The following is a 9,850-nucleotide window of genomic DNA, read 5'->3' on the forward strand; positions in this document are numbered from 1 at the left end:
AACCTTAGCCGGTAGCACAGGAACAATTTCTTGTACTAATCGAAATGACTATCTAGCAATGGTACTCGATATCCGGATAGACCGAATGATTGCAAAGCAACATTCAAGAACCCTTCGACTATGGTTACCGTATAATTCATCCCTATTACTTCGAATGCATAGGATGACTTTAGAGTTCACTATCAACTCTTTTATCAGTTCATCCAAAATGTGCTTCAACTTTATAAATCTTGTGACTCCTCACAAGAACTACCCTCGCCAAGATTTTGCTGAATTGAACACAAAAGCATTATCTTCTGTCTCCAGGAGGGGTCAATACCATCTTGACTCAAACACCAACTTTGCAAGTACTTGACTGCATGTAGAAAACTTCTGTCACTAAATTAGAAATACAAATAGTCTGATACCAAATTATAGTGAGTTGCTTGCTAGTCACTGTGGTGATCTCAGATTGGAGGGACACTTATACGCATATCCACTCGAAACATCTCTTGTCAGCAGAGCGCTCCGGAATAGGTCACGTTTAGTGAAATATACTCCTACACTTCACCTATGTGGCATACTAATGTCTCCACACTCCTTGATTAACAGGACAACCAACAAATATGACACACGACAATTTATACTTGATAATGCCATTGTTCTAGTAATAGTATATCATTCGATCGTGAACAGGTTTAAGGACTCATAGACAAATCCTTCTTTATCATTTAAAAGAGTCCTAAGAACTTCATCACATCACATGAATTCATGGAGATGTATAAAATATGCGATGAAAAAACTGCCAAATAACTTTTATTATTTATTAATTCATATACACATCAATCATCAATAGATTGACGATTGAGCTATAGGACACATTTTTCAACAACTCCCACTTGGACTAAAGCCAATCGGTACAGTATCGTATACCCTTCTTCGACTTATAATTATTGAACTCCTAATTATTGTCGAGGACTTTAGTAAATGGGTCGGCCAGATTTTTCTTTCCTTCGATCTTCTGAAGATCTGTGTTACCTCATTCTATTATCTCACGAACAAAGTGATATCGATGCAGGATGTGCTTGGTTCGCTGATGTGCCTTTGGTTTTTGTGCTTGAGCAATGGCTCTAGTGCTATCACAGTAAAGTGGAGCTGGACCATCAATGGAGTGTGCCACTCCAAGCTCGGTGATGAACTTCCACAACCATACAGCTTCCTTGGCAGCATCGGATGCTGCGATGTACTCTGCCTCGCACACTGAATCAGCCACAATATGTTGTTTGGAACTTTTCCAGCAGACATCACCACCTTTTAGGGTAAAAACATAACCCGACACACTTTTACTATCATCTTGATCTGACTAAAAACTGGAATTAGTATATCCTACTAGTTTCAAGTCAGCATTTCCATAGACTAGCCACTGGTCCTTAGTATTTCTCAAATACTTAAGAATGATTTTCACAACCTTCCACTGGTTGCTACTTGGATCAGACTGGTATCTACTCACTACCTCTAGTGAGTATGCCACGTCTGGTCTGGTACATATCATAGCGTACATAATAGATTCCACTACCGAAGCATATGGAATCCTATTCATACATTCTCTCTCTTGGAGAGATGTCGAACAATCCTTTTTAGAGAGAAGAATCCCATAGCCTATCGGAAGATAGCCTTTCTTGGAATTCAACATGCTGAACCTTTTCAACATGATGTCGATGTATGTGGATTGGGACAATCCAAGTAACATTTTAGATCTATCTCTATAGATCTTCATCCCTAGGATGTAGGATGCTTCTCCCAAATTCTTCATGAAGAATTGTGATGAAAGCCAAACTTTTATTCTCTGTAATGCAGAGATGTCATTCCCGATTAAGAGAATATCAGCCTCATATAAAACAAGAAATACAATCACCGAACCGTTAGCCCATTTATATATGCAAGGTTCTTATTCATTCTTAATGAAGCCATACATTCTGATCATCTTATCAAAACGCATGTTCCATCTCCAAGAAGCTTGCTTTAATCCATATATGGACCTCTGAAGCTTGCACACTTTAGATTCATCTACAGATGTAAAACCTTCAAGTTGTATTATATACACCTCTTCTTTCAACTCTCCATTTAGAAAAGTGGTTTTCACATCCATCTACCAGATTTCATAATCTAAATGTGCCGCTAACGCAAGCATAATCCCAATGGATTTGAGCATTGCTACGGAAGAAAATATTTCGTTATAGTCAATACCATAACATTGACGATATCTCTTGGCAATCAGACGGGCTTTGTAGGTCTCCACCTTTCCGTCTGCGCCTCTTTTTCTTTTGAAAATCTATTTACACCCTATAGGTTTTATTCTTTCGGGTGGGTCAACCAATGTCCATACATCATTGACCTTCATGGACTCCATTTCAGACTTCATGGCTTCAAGCCATTTGTCGGAGTCGTACCTCTACATAGCATCCATATAGGTGACTAGATCCTCATCATTCTCATCAAGCTCAACAGGATCTCCGTCTCGGACTAAAAAACTATAGTATCTATCCGGCTAACGTGGTACTCTACTAGATTGCCTTAAGGATGCCTCTATAATGGGTTCTAGGTTTGATCTAATCAAATCAGACTCTAAATGTTTAGTGGATGGTCTTGGTTTTTCTACATGTTGAACTTCCTCAAGTTCAACTTTAGAGTCATTAGTTCCTTCTCCAAAGAATTCCTTCTCCAAGAAAACAACCCTATTGCTGACGAACAACTTTTGTTCTTCAGTAAGGTAGAAATAATATCCCTTGGTCTCTCTTGGATAGCCAATAAAAAAACATTTGTCAGACCTAGCTTCAAGTTTATTTACTTTCAAATGCTTGATGTAGGCCGGACAACCCTAAGGTGAGTGAGTACTGGTTTACATCTTGTCCACATCTCATGTGGTGTTTTAGTCACAGAGTTACTCGAAACTTTATTGAGAATATAACAAGCCGTTTTGAGTGCATATCCCCAAAAGGATATCGGCAGACTAGCAAAGTCCATCATGGATCAAACCATGTCTAATAAAGTTCAATTCCTCCTTTCTGACACTCCATTATATTGCGGTGTCCTAGGAGGGGTCCACTGAGATAGAATTTCATTCTCTCCTAGATATATCATGAATTTACTGGTAAGGTATTCACCTCCTCGGTCTGACCGAAGAGTTTTAATATTCTTTCTAGTTTGTTTCTCTACTTCATTATGAAATTGTTTGAACATTTCAAATGATTCAAACTTATGTTTCATAAGATAGACATACCCATACATAGATAGGTCGTCTGTAAATGTAATGAAATAGGAATATCTCTCCCTAGCTTTAGTGTTATGGGCCCGCATACATCAAAATGTACAAGGCTTAAAATATCATTGGCTCGTTCACCTTTTCCAGTAAAGAGTGACTTGGTCATCTTTCCAAGAAGACAGGACGCGCAGGTGGTCAATGATTCACAATCATCAACTTTGAGGATACCTTCTTGAGTTAACTTGTTTATCCTTTTCTTTTTAATGTGACCTAGCCTATAGTGCCAAAAGTAGACATTGGAGACACTATCTATTCTAGGGCGCTTCTTGATGTGTACATTACATTAACAAGTTGTGATAACATGTAGATACCATTGCTCTATCGTCCATTTATTACAGTAACACCATTCATAATGATATCACAATAATATTTCTTTATTGAAATTTTATAACCGTTCATGACCAAAAGGCCTACAGAAATCACATTCAATAAGAATGATGGACAATAGTGACAATCACTCAAGATAATTACATGAGAATTGAAAACAAGTTTGAGGCTTCCTAAAGCTAGAACTGGAATAGATCTTCCATCTCCAACATTTAGAAATCTTTCGATGTCTCCAAATATCTTATTGACCTGAAGTCCCTGCAACGAATTGCAAATATTAAACAGATTTTTAGTATCTAATATCTAGGTCGAATTAACACAAATAGAGAAATTACAAGGGGTTATCATATAAGTACCTTGATCAGCAACCGATTGCCCTTTTCTCTTGCTTGGTCTGTTCGGATCAAGTGAGGTAAGTTACTGAGGATAATTTCTCTTCCAATGCCCCTGCTTTTTGCAATAGAAGCATTCTGCCTGACTCTGGTCAACCTTGATCTTCTTGGTCTGACTCTGCTTAGATGTCCTAGCATGTTGCACCTTCTGTTTTTTAATTTTATTTTTCTTCTTCCCTTTTTAAAGGGACAATGCCCTCCCGAAGATCCTCCCACCATATTCACCGACTCCTTCTGGAGCTGATGATCCTTCTCAAAAGTCTGCAGTAATCCCAACAATCTGTGGTAATTCACTGCAGGCTTTGTCATTCTGAAATGAGTAAAGAAACGGGCGGTAAGATTCCGACAGAGAATTCAGTATCGCATCTTTCCTAGCTGATCGTGCAGGAGAAATCCGAGCATGTTCAGATGCTCAATCAACTCGATCATATACAGTACATGATCAGTAACTGAGGCCCCATCCCTCATTCGGGCGCTGAAAATGACACAACTAGTCTTGTGCCTTTCAACATCATCCGAAATGCCAAAAGACTCATTCAACATTTGTAGCATGTCTTCTGGCTGAGCGTTCTCAAATCTGCGACTGAACTCGTCGTTCATAGCTGCTAGCATAATTCAACGGACTGTGTTTTGGTCATTGAGCCACTTCTGGTAAGTGTCTCGAACCGTTCTCCAGACATTCTAAGCAAGCTGCTCAAGTATCGGATCTGTCAGAATGGACAATTTTTAGCTTTCTAAGCTAGTTATTTAAATTTGGTCTTGTTAACTTATCACTGTCTAATAGCGATCGGAGCGATAAATTTGTGGCCATTTCTGCATAAAAGGAAAAATATGACACTTATTAGTATACAAATTAATTAAACCTCAAGACTTGGACTTTAGTCTAGAGTTTCTTCTACTATTTTATACAAATCGGTAGCCTCTACCTCCAATCCGAAGAATTACCCTACCTTTAGCGGGCACTAGAATCCACTCAGATCGCATATGGGCCCGAGTGTGGCTCGGCCAACCCATGTGCATCTATGGGTAGGTTCTTAATTAATTATTTCCTCCAAATAATTTCTAGTATCAATTCTGCCCCAGGAACCTCTTCCGCAGGCATGTGGCACCTTCACTGTAAGTCCTGATCAGGTCCAACCATTAACATGATAGAATTCAGTGTAACCTACTAACAGATGACAAGGCCCGAGTGTAGCTCGGCCAACCTGATCATCTATAGAAAGTATAACTGACTCATCATATTATGGATGATAATTCCAATGGCTGATAAGCACCAGGCGTGTGGCGCCTCCAATGAGTATCGAACCATTGGACCCATTATCACTCAACTTAATGAGAGGTTTTGAGGTAGTTATCTCCATAATTATTTTATTTTAGAGATCTAATAATTTTAGAGGATTTGATTTAATAAAGAAGAGAAGGACCGATCAATTTTGATCCTCCCACTGACTTCGCCAAGTCAGATGAAAAAAGACTAGATTCAAGCCGAATCAGTGGCACCTAAATCAGTCACACTGATTTTTCTTACAGGCATGGGTCAACTCGAATCATTAAGTGATTTAATCAAAACATGATTCACCATGTCGGCCAGGTAAGTGAGATCAGTGGGAGGGATATGCCATTAACTCGTCAAAGAAAGCATCAGTGCGAGTGGCTCCCAATTAATGAGCACCGGTCGAAATTGTCAAACTTACCTTAGACACCGACTGGTTGATCAGTTTTGATTTGACTATCCTAATGACTTGGGCTCAACCACTGAGCCACAATCAAGTTCCATTTGGTCTAATCAAAGACATAGATTTGATCAAGTACAACTATTGTATTTTATTTAGAGTATCCTTGACCTAATCTAATTACAATTTTGCTAGTTTTGATCAACAACTCTAATTAGTCCATCTTTGATTCTAACCCTGTGTCTAACCTAGTTTATAGGACCTGATTTGAGCTAACCCAAGCCTCAAGATTTATGCAATGTCTTTAGACGTTCAATTCTCAATTTTAGGTCTAAGGTTTCATCACTTAATTCTTAATTAAGTGTAGGATTAGTTAATGAGTCGACTCTTAAGTTTAATGGGTCAACCCCTTTCTTTTCACAAGTCATTTAATCACATGCTAATTACAAACTTTAGTTCTTAAAACAAATTTTTAGATCTAAGTTTGTCAAATAAAGATGCTTAAATCAGATTTAATTCATGTTCATACATCACACATATATATACCAACATGAATTTTACCTAGACAATTTTCATCACATACAACTTTATTTTTCAGATTTGATTAACAATGCAAAAGCAGCAAATAATTCAATCATAAATCCTTTTAGATCTCATCTAAACTTATTTATGATCCTTGATTTAATTACAAAGATTAAAACAACTTTTAATCTTCCTTTCGCGGTTAATCTTCAAAGAATTTGATCATAATGGCACCCCTATACGCCATAGGAGACCCCAATGAATGGGAAGAGAGGGTCATGAAACCCTTCTTTCTCCTATGACCGGACAGCTTGGTGATCTACCCAATCCGATTACTTGACTACTAGAATTAGAAATTATGTTTTAAACATAAATATAAACTTGTGGCTCTGATACCACTATTGGAGAACCCATGTGGGCAGCAAGCATGCGATTTTAAAATTTTTATTTAATATCAGTGGAAGCAATTAAAATTAAACATTTTAATTTCAACGCATGCATGAGATCTGATCTCAACCATAAAATAAATTCAGGATTTAAAAATTTATGTAAAATATGAGTCTATGATTATATGTCTAACTTATAATCTTGAAATTTTAGCAACATGTTAAGATCTAATCTTAACATCTAAAAGGATCAAATCTCATACCTGATTTGCTGGAAGCCTTTGATGATTCCTTGATTACGCTCTACAGCCACACACACGTCCGGCCTCTATGGATTGTCCATGCGAAGCTCCAGAAAGATCGACGTCCACGAGAGTGCTAGCTCGCGAGGAGGTGCTACGATGGCTGAACTTTTCTCTCTTGAAGCAATCAACTCTTGATTGTTCTCCAAGAAGAAGGAGGATGAAGAGGAGGGAGAAAGAGGAGAAGAGGTGGCCATCACGTGCTCTGAATTTCAGAACTTAGACTTTCTCATGAGGATGCAAAACCTTAGGCGTGGAGGCCTTTAAATCAGCCAAGGTCCCCAAGCCATGTATCCATGTTTGGCACCAACAAGTTGCCAACCTTTGGCAATTTTATTCCCTATCAAATAGGGTCTTCCACGGCTGAAAAGAGGGAACAAAAGGGGCTTTTATTTCTGCATTTGAATCCCTAAAGAATAGGGATTCATGCGCCTAAAAACCAGCCGCACGCCCCATTCTTCTTGGGGGTATTCACGCCATTCCTCTTGCGGCAATACTCCCTAACTTTTAGGGATTTTATGCGCCACATAAAGCTCCAAAAGAATTCCATAAGGGTCGTGAGATGAGGGCCTAAATACAAGGAGATTAATCCTACTCCAAGTAGGAATATCAAGATCCTTAAAATTTAGGGATCCTTCTCCTTTTAAAAAACTTAATTCTTCGACTCACAGTCCTTATCAAATAAGGACATCTAATTGACTTGGGTCAAGCCCAATCCAACTGGGTCAAGCCCAATCTGCTTGGGTCGAACCCAATTCTTTTGGGTCAAACCCAAATGTAGCCCAAATTGAATCTAATGCAATTTGGCTTAATAAAAGCCCAATAGTTCAACAAATTGAGTTCATTAGCAATCTAATTGCCAATTATTCCTCCAATAATTCAATAATTATTTTACTGCAACCTTTGCTTTAAGGTAATTTGTCAATCGAACTGACTAATATGCCCCTGGACGATTCTTAATCATCAATCAGCCATTTGATCAACTTAGAAACTTCTATGCGTGCGATCCCATAAGTTCGAATCTAAGCCGGTAGCACAGGAACAACTTTCTGTACTAATCGAAATGACCATCTAGCAATGGTATTCAACGTCCGGATAGACCGAATGATTGCAAAGCAAAATTCAAGAACTCTTGGACTATGGTTACTGTATAATTCATCCCTATTACTTCGAATGTATAGGATGACTTCAGGATTCACTATCAATTCTTCAATCAGTTCATCCAAAATGTGCTTCAACTTTACAAATCCTGTGACTCCTCACAAGAACTACCCTGGCCAAGATTTTGCTGAATTGAACACAAAAGTATTATCTCCTATCGTCAGAAGGGGTCAATATCATCTTGACTCACACACCGACTTTGCAAGTACTTGACTGCACCCAGAAAACTTCCGTCACTGAATTAGAAATTCAGATAGTCCGATACCAAAGTACAGTCAGTTGCTTGCTAGTCACTATGGTGATCTCAGGTTAGAGGGACACTTATACCCATATCCACTCAAAACATCTTTTGTCAGCAAAGTGTTCCGGAACAGGTCACGTTCAGTGAAATATAATCCTACGCTTCATCTGTGTGGCATACTAATGTTTCCACACTCCTTGGTTAAGAGGACAACCAATAAATATGGCACACAACGACCTATACTTGATAATGCCATTGTCCTAGTAATAGTATATCGTTCGGTCGTGAGTAGGTTTAAGGACTCATAGACAAATCCTTCTTTACCATTTAAAAGAGTCCTAAGGACTTCATCACATTACATGAGTTCATGAAGATGTATAAAATATGCGATGCAAAAAATGCCAAATAACTTTTATTATTTATTAATTCATATACATCTCAATCATCAACAGGTTGACGATTGAGCTTTATGACACATTTTCCAACACTTGGTTATCCCCTGCTAACTGCAGCAACCTAGAAAACATATCAAAGCGCATAATAAATAAGGCCTTGACGGAGACGTATAGTTGAGGAGAAGCAAGGTGTGGTGGAACCATTAACCAATACGGTAAACTTAGGGTTAAGGACACAAGTGCAAATCCAAGCAATAAATGTAGGGCGGAAGCCAAAGTGTGCTAATACTAAAAATGAAAAGCTCCAATTGATCTTATCATACGCTTTTTTCGTAACTACCTTGATTACCATGTAGCTTTGAGTTCTAGGAGCATGTTCTAAGGGATAATTTTCTGGACTGCTAAGGAATACTGAATAAAATTCCATATCTGAATATTAACTTCCATTAAATAGAATAACCCACCATGATTTGATTTTGTTTTCATCATTGCTTGATGAATGGTTCTTGTTGAAGGTCTTGACCAATAATTATCATTTTCTTATATTAATTACATTAACTTTAGCATTATAGAATTGTGAAGTGGCATCATTGCAGGCAACATTATCCAAAGTGCAAATCCATGATTCTTTCTTATTTTTTATTTTTTAATAAATTTTAGCATGATTTGTCCGTCTTCAACCATTCTGACAGTCGATCCTAACCGAGATTCATATGAGCACTCTGACCGTCAATTAGTATAACCCTCCTTGCCTTGTCCGTGCTGCATCCAAAGCTATACATACTGGTGCTAGTACGATTAATAAAATAATAATATTAATGAATTTCATCATCTTCATCTCCGCCTCCTTGACTATTTTTTTTACGTCGTATGACAAGATATTAAATTAACTCTATATTTTATTATGGTCATAAGAGCCAGAAGTGATGGAATCGGAAGAATAGATAGTTTTTATCTACTGGTTCAAAATTTTTTTAGAAAAAATGAATAAAATATAAAAATTGTTCATTCTGGCCCATCAATTTGCATTTTTTAAAATTTAAAAGATACAAAGAAGAATTAATGGACCATATAACAGATTGGTTTCTATATTAAAAAAATAATCATTCATTAATTTTTTTAATGAAATTAAATGTTTATTTCTATTTTT

The sequence above is a fragment of the Phoenix dactylifera genome, chromosome 10 (genome assembly GCF_009389715.1).
Source record: "Phoenix dactylifera cultivar Barhee BC4 chromosome 10, palm_55x_up_171113_PBpolish2nd_filt_p, whole genome shotgun sequence".
Lineage (NCBI taxonomy): Eukaryota > Viridiplantae > Streptophyta > Magnoliopsida > Arecales > Arecaceae > Phoenix > Phoenix dactylifera.